Raw genomic sequence first — 12,526 nt, 5'->3', positions numbered from 1 at the left:
TTGAGGAGAGAAGCTTATTAGAAATCCATCTCTCCTATATTTGCATGTGTATGTAAGCATGCTATGTATATATGTGCATTTTTATGAGTATTGGAACATATATGCATGCACATATATCATTTATGTGTACATACATATATATTCAATCAATACCTTTGAATATACGAATACATATAATATGTCTACATATCCACAAAGTCCTTGTATGTGTATTAAATAATTGTGTGGTTTGTTTAAGGCATTCTTTTTAATAAACTTTTAATTTGATAATATTTGTATATCTGCGAGAACAATGCAAAGATAGTTTGGGGGGTTTCCATATACTTTTCCCTATTTTTAACATTTTAAATTGGTATGGTACATTTGTCACAATTAATGAACCAATATTGATACATCATTATTTTTTTTTTTGATACACTATTAACTTAAGTCTATTTTCTATTTGGATTTCCTTAACTTTTTGCCTAATGTCCTTTTGCTGTTCAGGGTTCCATGTAGGACATCACATTACATTATGTTGTCATGTCTGTGTAAGTTCTTTTGGCTCTGACAGTTATAAGCACTCTTCTATGGCTTAACCTTCAGACAACCCTACAGGTTTGAGAACTATTTTACAGAAAAGGAAAACGATGACTTTCGGGCACATGAAGTAAGAATACACGGGAATTTAAATCAGGTCTATGATATTTTTGTATCAATTATTTTTATAGTATAACCTCAAGTCACTATTATTTACATGATTTTACCCAAACTAGCAACTAACTAAATGTTAATACAATGAAGGGGTATTGAATTACATATAACTTTTCAAAAAAGTACAAAATAAAGATATATGCAAAAATAGAGTAGTGGGTTGCCACATTTTGGTAGTATTCTATTTTGATTATACATTTAACATAATACACATATTATGCATCCAAGATTGTGATGGTTTGTTCCATCACAGATACTGAGATTTCCAGTCTCTCCTGTCAAGGGAACCAGATGTTCAGAACTGTGGCTATGAGTGCTGAAACTGAAGATTCCTTGTCTATTCTTCTAGAGTTAGCAGGGCTGTTCATCTCAAGATCCACAGGATTTGGGGCAATGAACACTTCAAGGGTGACTCTGACACTGGTGATTAGTGTTCTTTCCTTGCCTTCTCCTGAATTTCTGGATGCTATGGTATAAATGTTCATGTGCACTCCCCCCATTCATATATTGAAATTTTAATCTTCAGAGATGCTGGCATTAGGAAATGGGGCCTTTGGGAGGTGCTTAAGTCATGAGGGTGGAGCCTTCATAAGTGGAATTAGTGCTTTATGAAGAAACCCACAGAGATTCCTTGCTTTTCTTACCATGAAACGACTCAAGGAGAAGGTACTGGCTATGAACCAGGAAGAGAGTTTTTACTGGAATAAGACCATTCTGGCAACTTAATCTTGATTTCCTAGTCTTCATAATGGTGAGAAACAAAGTTCTGTTGTTTACAAGCTACCTAGTAATATTTTTTAAATAGCAACCTGAATGGACTAAGACACTGGGCCTCCAAAGACTCAGATATGATTCTAGAAAGGATTAAGACCTCCAGCATGTGACTGAGAAACAATCTTTTCCAGCTCTGGGTCAGTTATAAGTCAGATTTAGCTGATTCAAACAATAAAGATGCAAAGTTGTTATGGGGATTTGTTTGCATCATTTTGTTGTGTACTATTATTTTATTTTGAAAGAATCATAAGACTGAAAGTTTTAAGGGAATATTTATTTTATTGTTTTCCAAGAGTCTGTTATGAAATATTAGTAATATGCAAAAATAAATGTTGAGAGTCATAACACTAGCTTTTTTTAACATGTATAAATAGTATCAGAATATATCATAGGTATCAATGACAAATATCATTTACATGATATTTATAAAGCTTACATGTGTTTATTAAGGGCAGTGTTAAAGGTATTTTGTAGTAGGAGACATAGTCAAAACAAGATTGAAAACCCCTACTTTAATCCCATATGCTTTGCTTAAATATCCAGAGATGGAAAAGTCACTTCCTACCCCAACCAACCAACTCAATGTTGAAAGAATGCTAAATAAACATACGAGCATACTTCTTTTGTTGAGTTGAAATACACCTTCCTATGATCTCTATCCTTTGTACACTGCCTTTTTAAGCATTAAACAATGTTCCTAATCCTTATGCTCCACCTTAGTTTTTTATTTACTTGAAAAGTTATTTTCAACATTGCTTTACCTTGGCTAAATATTTGTATTTCATTTGACCATTCATAAAAACAAAATATTCCCATCTCTCATATCCCCAGCTTTTTGTGTTTTTCTATATTCCATAAATATATAATTGTGGAAAAACTTATCATGATTTGTAAATTCAAGGCTTTGTGATATCAAAATCTTTTATAATTGCAAATACATGCACATAGTATTATAATGAGCTATTATCAAATTATTTGTAGCTCTTAATTACTTCTGACAATTGAAGGAGAAATATACATACTCTGGAAAGTGGTATAAATGCAGCAACTTGCGCAAATCACATTTGTCAACATTTTCATTTGCTGTCTAGTCCAAGCATTTGATCCTACAGAATTTGAAACTTAGAGTGCTTTTAATGGATACACTGTATATACCTAAAAGCTGAGTAAAAAGAGAAGCAGGAGCAAATAGAAAATTACCATATAAAACCTGACTGTCAGTTTCAATTTAGATCTTTCGACTCTTATTACTCAAGGTTAAGCAAGTATACCTCAGAGCTGCTGCAACAGGCAAGCAATTCCAGAAGGGGTAAGTAGCTTGGTCACTTGATTTCCCAAATATCTTTCTTTTGCTGCAGATGGAGCATGGCCCACTTTCCACAGCCAACTTTATCTCTGTGATAAGACATCAATACAATTTAGTGTCATGGGCAATTTGTATTGGATCAGTTACATGCTGGCTTAATAGAGCAGAAGTTTTGACATTATTATGAAACATCTACATCATAAAAGTTATAAAAAATCCTGTCCATTGGCCTACAATAATTTGACATTTTGCTCTGCTCACTAGATGAGGCCAAATTATAGATTTTCTTTTTAATGTTGAAGGGTTGATTCACTTCTCATTAGTTAAATCTCCAAAGTATTTGGAATTAAGCTGTCAGGTTTTATAAATGAAGCAAAAGGCATTCTAATTTCTCATTCTGAGTATCTCAGAATTTAAATTACAGCTCTAGGAGAAGAACAGAACACTACAATTGGGCTCGCTATTTGAACATCACCACAGAAAAGAGAGAATAATGTATTTCTATTATTTTGAGATAAATAATAATGAAGTGGGTATTGGCAGTAAAGCATCGTTCAGCTAAAGCAACGTACTGAACCTACATGCAGTACCTAGTCAGATAACTTTGCAGAGAGAATCTGGGCATGCCCATTAGAAGATTTATGTTGTAAATTCACCCAAAACACAGTATATCTTCATCCATTACTCTTAGAACTGAGACTTCCTTGGTTTTTGAAACCTAACGGTAAAGCACTTCAGATATACTAGAACTGCATCCTCAAACTGAATCAAGCTAGCAAACATTTGGTTGGGGTGTGTATATAATATATACATACATATATTCATACATATATGCACTGAGAATAAAACAGGAGACAGAAGAAATAGAAATGTGTCACTACCCAGAAGTTTAAGATCTACTAGGGCTCTAGGAATGTGATATATGTCAAAGCCAATTAAAAACACCACAAAAACAAACAAAAAATTAGAGGATATAATTGAATCTCAAGGAAAACAACATTTTAAATGGCCTCGATGGGACACCTGGGGGGCTCAGTGGTTGAGCACCTGCCTTTGACTCAGGGCATGATCCCAGATCCTGGGATTGAGTCTCACACTGGGCTCCCTGCAGGGAGCCTGCTTGTCCCTCTGCCTGTGTCTCTACCTCTCTCTCTGTGTCTCTCATGGATAAATAAATAGAATCTTAAAAAAAATTAAATGGGCCTTGAAGAAAATATAGAATTCAAATTGTTCAAAACAATTAAGAAAGAAGGACTTTCAAATGGGATTATTAAATATTAGGGGCTTCTCCAAAATTCCTTAATTCTAAGAATTATTGGGGAGTGTCTTAGTTCATTCAGGTTTTTATGATAGAACATCACAAAAGGAGTGGCTTATAAGACAAATTTATTTCTCACAATTCTGGAGCCTATGAAGTTCAAGATTAAGATATCCTCAGATTCAGTGTTGGAGAGGCCCTGATTCCTTGTTCATAGGAGGCCCTTTTTTCGCTTTGTCCTCACAAGGAGGAAAGGGGGCTTCTTTCATAAGGGCACTAACCCCAGTCACAAGGTCTCTGTCCTCATAACCTAATCAAATTCCCAAAGCCAAATACCATCACATTGGGCATTAGGATTTAACAGATGAATTTTGGAAGGACACAAACATTTAGTCTAAAGCAGAACAAATGTTAAAAGGTGGTATATCACCATACTGATGAATTAAGAAAGTCATTGAATGTAAGAAGTTGGGTCAGGTTCAATATTTTTAATAAAAATGAAGAAAAACAACTGAAAACCCATGATCTATTTTCCCTTCTTCTGTTCTCTTTATAGAAAAATTCTGAAAGACTGTATTCTTCATGAACCTAATTTGGTATTTCCTCCTATATTCTCTTGAATACTTAAGAAAATCAGGCTTTCCCTCCATTTTACTCATACTTTTACGAAGGGCAAGAAAGGTTTCTGTGTTGCCAATTCCAATGTCAGTTTTCAGTATTCTTTTGTGAGTGACCAGATGTCTCAGTATCCATGGTAAAACTGGGAGATTTCTGAGTAAAATGGGACAGTTGGTCACCTCCTCCTTTTGGTTCTATTTTCTTTACTTGACCTAAGGAACCACACTCTTGTTCCTTGTCCTGCAACTATCACAGGCCTCTACTTTGCTGGATTCTGTCTCTCTGACCTCATTGTTATCATCCTGCAGCTCCATCACTTTGCATCCACTCTGGCATCCATGCTATTCCTAGGCCACCAGAACTAATGCCATCAAGAAATTCACATTTGTCTCTACTTTGTCTCTAATGCTCTAATGTTGTACCTATAAATATCTGCATTTTATTTCATTCAGGTCTCTGCAGTGATGTCACCTTCACAAAGGTAACACCCATGACTATGTATTTGCATATATCACACACATGTTCTCTATTACTTTCAGCTTTATTTTTCTTCATAAACTTTATCACCATCTGATTTTATTATATTTAGATTTATAAATATATACTATTTTTAATATATCAACATTTAATGTAATAAAAGAAACATAATAACATTAAAATGTACATGTTTTTGGGTTGCTGGGGTGGCTCAGTGGTTCAGCATCTGCCTCCAGGTCCGGGCATGATCCCAGGTCCTAGGCTCAAGTCTCCCATCCCGCTCTCTGCAGGGAACCTGCTTCTTCTTCTGCCTATGTCTCTGACTCTCTCTATCTGCATCTCTCATGAACAAATAAAACTAAAAAAAATGCATGTTTTTTTCAATAGAATGGAAACATGGAGAGTGAGGGTTTTTTAAATATGTTTATTCTCTCATCATTATATCTCTAGCATGTAAGATAATGTAAGATGGAATAACTGAAGTTCAAAAGTATTTGCTGAGTAAATGAGTTGCTGCTCTCTTTCAGGCACCATTCTAGACAGTTTATATGAATTAACTATTTGGTCCTCATAGCAACCCACTGAAGATGGTAATATTATTGACATTTTACAGAGGTCAACACCAAGTAAAATGGTAAGACAGATTTAAACATAGATATTCCTGATTTTATAGTTTGGGTATTTATTATTATTATTATTATTATTATTATTATTAGAGAAAGAGAGAGCATTCACTAGCGGTACGGGAGGAGGGACAAATGGAGTGAGAGAGAGAATCTTAAGCAGGCTCCACACCCACCATGGAACCTTACTCAGGGCTCGATCTTATAACCCTGAGATCATGACCTCACTGAAATCAAAAGTCACTTGCTTAACCAACTGAGCCACCCAGGTGCTCCCAGAGTTTTGGTGTTCAAATACTACATTATGTTGCCTTTTGTGGGCTTATAGAATAACTGCAAGTGAGGGAGTGGCTGTTTACTAAGGTTAGGTCAATTATTTGGAAATTGAATTTAAAAAAGACAAAAATTCTACATTAGATCATATGATAACTCTAACTTTTTGAGGAACAACTAAACTGTTTTTCACATGGCTACACCATTTTACATTTTTACTAACAAAGTATGAGGGTTCAAATTTTTCTATATCCAGATAACATGTTATGACAAGCAAAAGTAGACCAACACAAAAGGTCACATGTTGTATGATTCCATTTAAATGGAATTTCCAGGTGCCTGGGTGGCTCAGTGTATTGGGCATCTGACTCTTGATTTTGGGTTAGGTCATGATCTCGAGGTCATGAGATAGAGCCCTACATCTGGCTCCACACTTAGCACAGAGTCTGCTTGAGATTCTTTCTCTCCCTCTGCCCCTTTTCCCCACGTCTTTAGTTAATTAATTAAATTTCCAGAATATGCTAATTCATAGAGACAGAAAAAGTATTGGCTAACAGACTATGAAATGAAGGGAATGGGAGTGACTTCTAATGGATAGCAGGTCTTTTTGGGGGTGAGAAAAAGTTTCAGAACCATATAGGAGTGATGGTTGTACACCCTTGTGAATATTACTAACAACCACTGATGTGTACAATTTAGAAGAGGTAGTTTTATGATATGTTATATGTCAGATGTATCTCAAAAAAAAAAGGCAAAAATGACTAAAGTTTATCAAATGATTGAAGTAATTAAATTATTTATTGGCTGTTACTAGGAATTTTTAATTACATGTTCTGATTTCTAATTTCCATGAAAACAAATACTTCTGTCTTATATCCACTGGTGTATCTCGATGTTGATGAAGTTATAAATTACCAATAGCAATGCTGTCAATTTGTTCATATGGATGTTGTATCCAACAATTTTCTTGAAATCTCTTATTTTAATATAGTCTTCATATGTTAATGCATTTTTTATTGATGGTCATATTGTCTAAATATTTTTCCTCTCTATTATTGTAGCTACTACTTATTTTTTAATGCTAGTGGATAAAGTCTCCAAGAAATACTGATTGTAAACCCTGGTATCAGGTAACCATATAATGTTATGGATCTTAGAGAAGATATTCTAATATTTTGCTTTTAAGTATTGTGTTTGTTTTAGAATTTTCCTAGTTCCCTTTCATTTGGTTTTGGAAATTACTCTCTATCCCTAAGCTGTTGAGACTTTATTTTTTATTATGAGTTTTTGGCTTAATATCAAATGTGTATTTTTGTATTCCAGTATAATTTTAAATGTAGCAACTTCTCTAATGTTAATGTGGTAAATTGCACAATTGCACTAAAGAGCTTTTTTTTTTTTTAAAGATTTTGTTTGCTTATTCATGAGAGAGAGAGAGAGACAGAGGCAGAGACAGAGACAGAGGGAGAAGCAGGCTCCACATGCAGGGAGCCTGATGTGGGACTCGATCCTGGGATTCTAGATCACACCCTGAGCCGAAGGCAGATGCTCAACCGCTGAGCCACCCAGGTCTCCCGCATTAAAGAACTTTCTAATAACAAAACATTTTTGCATTCCTTGAACAACCCCATAAAGGATTAGAATGTACTTTTAAAACATTGCTTGATGCTGTCTCCTGTATCTTACTTGTGATTTTCTTTTAATCTCTATTTAAACATAAACGCGAATGTAAATTTTCTTTTGTACTGCCCTTGTCTGGTTTTCATCTGGATAAGATTACCTTATTAAGTGAACTTAAATACTTTCCCCTTTTTATTAGTTTCTGGAAGTTTATGTAAGCAAGAGTTTTTTTTTTTTTCTTTTTTCTCCATAAATTATTATTATTATTATTAATTATTTTTATTTTGGTTCTTGTAGTTTATTCAGCTTATGGACTCTGGCATAATTATCGACTTTTTTTTAGTTTGATATATACTATGGATTAAATTTCTAAAACAGTAATAAGATCAGATTTTCTTTTTAAATTTATTTTGCTTAATTCTATTTTTTCTTTTTTCTTTTGCTTAAGTCTATTTTTCTAGATAATTTTCTGTATGTTTTCAATCTTGTTTTTTATTCTTCACCTTTATTCCATGTCCTCTCTTTTAGTGTCTGATATTGGTAATCTATGCCTTCTTTTGTTTTCTTTCAAAGATCCAGCTTTGTCATTTTTTTAATTTTTATTTTTAATGAAGAATGGCTTTTCATTCTTTTTAATGTTTCCTACCATTCTTTTATTTTCCATTTTGTAAATCTCAGTCTTTAAGTCTGTTGGTTCCTTCCATCGACTTTCTCTAGGATTATTTTATTATTCTTTTTCTAACTTCTAGATTTGGAAGCAAACTCATTACTTTTAAGGTTTTTTTTTTCCAATAAAAATATCTAAAACTATAAATTTTATTTTTTATTTTTTAAACTTTTTATTTCTTTTAAAGATTTTATTTATTCATGAGAGAGAGAGAGAGAGAGAGAGGCAGAGACACAGGTGGAGGGAGAAGCAAGCTCCGTGCAGGGAGCCCGATGTAGGACTAGATCCCAGGACTCCAGGATCATGCCCTGGGCCAAAGGCAGGTGCTAATCCACTGAGCCACCCAGGGATCCCCAAAACTATACATTTTAGTGCAGTTATCATAATTGCATCTTTCAATTTTAGATGTATTTTAATTGCCTTCTTTCTCAGGCCTAAAAATATTTGGTACTTTCTATAATAATAGTTCTTTTACCTTTACTATAGATTGTATAGTAGTTTGTGTTTTAAAAAAAATATTTCCTTTTTCTCATTTCTAAGCTCATTACTTTATGGGAAGAAGCAGTGGACTGCACATTTTCAGATTTTTAGTGTTTGTTGGCAACAATCTAATGAAGTAGATACTGTAATTATCCCCACTTTGCAGATGATAAACTGAAGCACACAGCAGGCAAGAAGAGTATCCATTATTATACAAAGATTGGAATTGGAAATTAAATCCAGGCAGTCAGTCTATAGGTATTTCTTAGTATATATTATTTTAACATAATTTTTACTTCTTCTCTCACCCTTACAGTGTTTTCATTACATTTTTTTAGATTTTATAGAACATTTTACTACCTCCACTTCTCATAGAGTTTATCTCCTTTTTGTTGGGTCTGATACCTCCATTATCAATGAATGCTCTCATATGGTTCTTAATTTTATGATTACGATAATTTTATGTTAATTTGTAGCCAGGTTTTCAGTACTGGGGAAATGTCAATTTTTTTTTAATTTTTTATTTATTTATGATAGTCATACAGAGAGAGAGAGAGAGAGGCAGAGACACAGGCAGAGGGAGAAGCAGGCTCCATGCACCGGGAGCCCAACTTGGGATTCGATCCCGGGTCTCCAGGATCGCGCCCTGGGCCAAAGACAGGCGCCAAACCGCTGCGCCACTCAGGGATCCCTGTCAATTCTTTTCCACGCTCAGATCATTATATAGAAGACATGATTTCCTGCACTGGTGTAGAAATGAATGCTGTAGAGAGATTTTCCAATCTTTAATGGAGGGACAGGTCATTCTGTTCCTAGTTTTCGCTGCACACGGTTTTTATCTGTAGCTAGTTCCCTGCTTTCCACTGGCTCATGACCATATTTATTGTCTCTATTAGAGTGCTAGAGCTAATGTTCTCTCTCTCTCTTTTTAAAGATTTTATTTTTTTATTCATGACACACACACACACACACACACACACACACAGGCAGCGACATAGGCAGAGAATTAGGCTCCCTGCAGGGATCCCGATGAGGGACGGGATCCCAGGATTCCAGGATCATGCCCTGTGCTGAAGGCTGACTCTCAACCACTGAGCCACCCAGACGTCCCATAGATCTAACATTCTCAGCTGCCGAAAAGAGGAGGAAGACTTACCTTTATGGTTTGAATCAAGCTATTTATTAACCTAATATAGTCAATGAATTAAACATTATTGTTATATTTAATTTATCTCTTTGAAGTGTTTTTTTTTAATTTCTGTGTTGAAATTAAAATAGATCTTTGTGTTTCAGCTTATTATTATATTATGCACAGAAGGACTAAACTGAAAGATGGTAGTGGAATCATCTTCAATTAGGCATCTATCCTAATACTTTTGTTCTTTGCACATGATCAAATGAAGATGAAGTCATTAGAGTAGGCCCTTATCGAATATGATTGTATCTTTATAAAAAGGGCAAATTGAGACAGGGAGATAGACATAGGAACAATGTTATGAGATGATGAAGGAAAAGATTAATGTGGTATAACTGTAAGCCAAAGTGCCCCAAAGACTGTCAGGGAGCCACAAAATGTGAGAAGAGAAGAATGAAACAGAATCTCCCTCACAGCCTTCAGAAGGAACCAACCATATTAGCACCTTGATTCCAGACTTCTAGCCTCCAGAACTGTAAAACAATACATTTATATCATTTTAAGTTATCTAGTTTGTGATACTTTGTTAAGGCAGTTCTAGGCAAACTGACACAGGTGTTGTTTGGCCAAAGGGCATCACAAATACCTGAGTCTAGTCAAAGATTTTACTCTTTCTTACATGTGTCTGAGAGGAGTATATGAAGGTAGAATAATAATTTGCAAAAATACTTGTTTTCTATTAATAAATGTTGGTCTGAAACCTCAGGGTAAGATTCAGTAAAGCAAAATTGACCATGAGGACAACTTCTTTAGCTTAAGATAAAAAGACACTGAAGTAGATAAAAGTACTTGCATTTTTCACTGAGTTCTTAGTTGATTAACATATTTTACAAAGCGTGACAAATAAAACTTGGTCAAGACAATTCTAGGTCATCTCACACACTGCAGAAAATAGACATTTTGGGGGAGGGTATGGGAGATTTCCAAATTTATTTATAAATCTAGCTTCATGAAAGCAAAAGTAGTCCTCTAGATTAAGATTATTTGGAATAGCAGGGAAAATGCAAACTATCCCTACTTTATGAAATGTTACTGACTTGAACCATAACAAGACTTTTTCTTGAGACTAAAGAGAAATAAATTTTTACTGACTTGCCACTGGAAGAAGAGGGAGGGAAAAATGTATCAGCACAGAAAGAAACAGTACTTTCTTTTATCTAAAGTCCAAAACCATGTAATGTAAAATATTTATAGCTCTTTTTAAAGCATATAGGCTCAGTTATTCTGAACAAATCTTTGTTATCTTTATAAAGTTCTTATTTCCAAAAGAATTCATGTGCTGTCTAATAGAGCTATTTGAGCTAAATGGGCCCAATCTGCCTGTTAGAATCAAGGTTCTATTTTAAAGAGTAGTCAGACCTTAGCTTTTGATGAAGATGATGATAGATATATTATTAAGATGTATCAGTATACAAGGCAGGATGCTAAAGAAATGAAGAAACCAATCCCATGTGACATGAGTAATAATCCAAGTAAAGCTGATATTTTTTTTCCAAATATTTATTTCTAAACACAGTATTATACTTCAACAGCATCTCCATGCCTTCAGAATTCTCCTTAACCAACATTTATGATTGTTAGGAGAAGTTAAAATGTATACTATTTATTTTCAAACCTATACTTAGGTGGTGTGTTGAAAAGAAAACCATCTAGGTTACTGGTAGGGGAAAAAAAAAGCAAACAATATAATAGTAATATCTGTCCAGATACTTTATTTGGCACAGCTTCATTTCATTCCAACATTCTAAAATTCCCTCTGTGTCAAAAGATTTGAAAGATTGGAATTACTTTTCTTAGCTTTTCTACCAGCAGGGTTTCAGTTAGAGTTAGCTGATGAAAAGAACTTCCGAGAGATGGAAAGTGGAGTATGAAAAATAAGCTATTATTCTTTGGTGAAAGCTTAAAGCAAGCATGTGGCATATGTATGTGATAAATGTGGGGTTTTTGCGAGGGCTGTTCAAGCATCTCCCTAAGAATCTGTACCCTCTGGTGCTTCAGAAGCTACCATCACCTGTGCTGCCTCTCTTGAGATTTTGAACTTTCCAATTTTCTAAGAAACCAATACATCCTCATTAACCTTTAGTCCCCCAGCCCTTCTAATTGTAGTTTAAGCTTCAAATTCTTACTTGAAATACATAGAGTGGTTCATGTATAAATGATAAATCCTAAGTGAGACAGAGAAAAATCAAAATAATATGATGTCAAAAATCCAGCTTTGAATTAAAAGTAATTTGGCATATAAGGAAACATATTGATGTAAAGAATAGTGAAGGAAAAAGAGACCAAAGAGAGAGAGAGAGATTAATGGGAGCTTCACATAATGGAATTCCCTATCACAGATTCTAAAATAATACTTAAAATACTAGTGTATAGAAATAAAAGACAAGATTGACAATGGTGATCTGAAGATTTGCATTTTAGCAAGTTCCTTGGTATTGGTGATGCTACAGGCTTAGGTACTCCATTTTGAAAAATATTGCTTTAGAGAATGCTGCCAGAGTGTGGATTCCCCTTCTGTTGTAGAGGATGCTGTCAGCAGTTG

At 34.4% G+C, this 12,526-nt stretch overlaps 1 long non-coding RNA gene across 2 annotated transcripts in view; it reads left to right on the top strand.

Annotated features, from left to right (window-relative positions):
- Positions 1-540: 540 nt before the first annotated feature.
- LOC140640909 (uncharacterized) overlaps positions 541-12,526 on the top strand; it is a 100,573-nt gene continuing 88,587 nt past the window's right edge. Inside the window, exons 1-6 of one of the 2 annotated variants that reach the window (XR_012037509.1) lie at positions 541-676; positions 2,724-2,776; positions 5,102-5,130; positions 5,654-5,760; positions 7,084-7,152; positions 7,429-7,644. This is a non-coding gene — a long non-coding RNA (uncharacterized lncRNA). Of the gene's footprint in view, positions 677-2,723; positions 2,777-5,101; positions 5,131-5,653; positions 5,761-7,083; positions 7,153-7,428; positions 7,645-12,526 lie in introns of those variants that run through there. The other variant, XR_012037508.1, reaches the window with a different exon arrangement.

The sequence above is a fragment of the Canis lupus genome, chromosome 10, assembly GCF_048164855.1.
Source record: "Canis lupus baileyi chromosome 10, mCanLup2.hap1, whole genome shotgun sequence".
NCBI classification, from domain to species: domain Eukaryota; kingdom Metazoa; phylum Chordata; class Mammalia; order Carnivora; family Canidae; genus Canis; species Canis lupus.
Note: the sequence above shows the minus strand (reverse complement) of the source record. Positions and strands in the feature narration are given on the sequence as shown.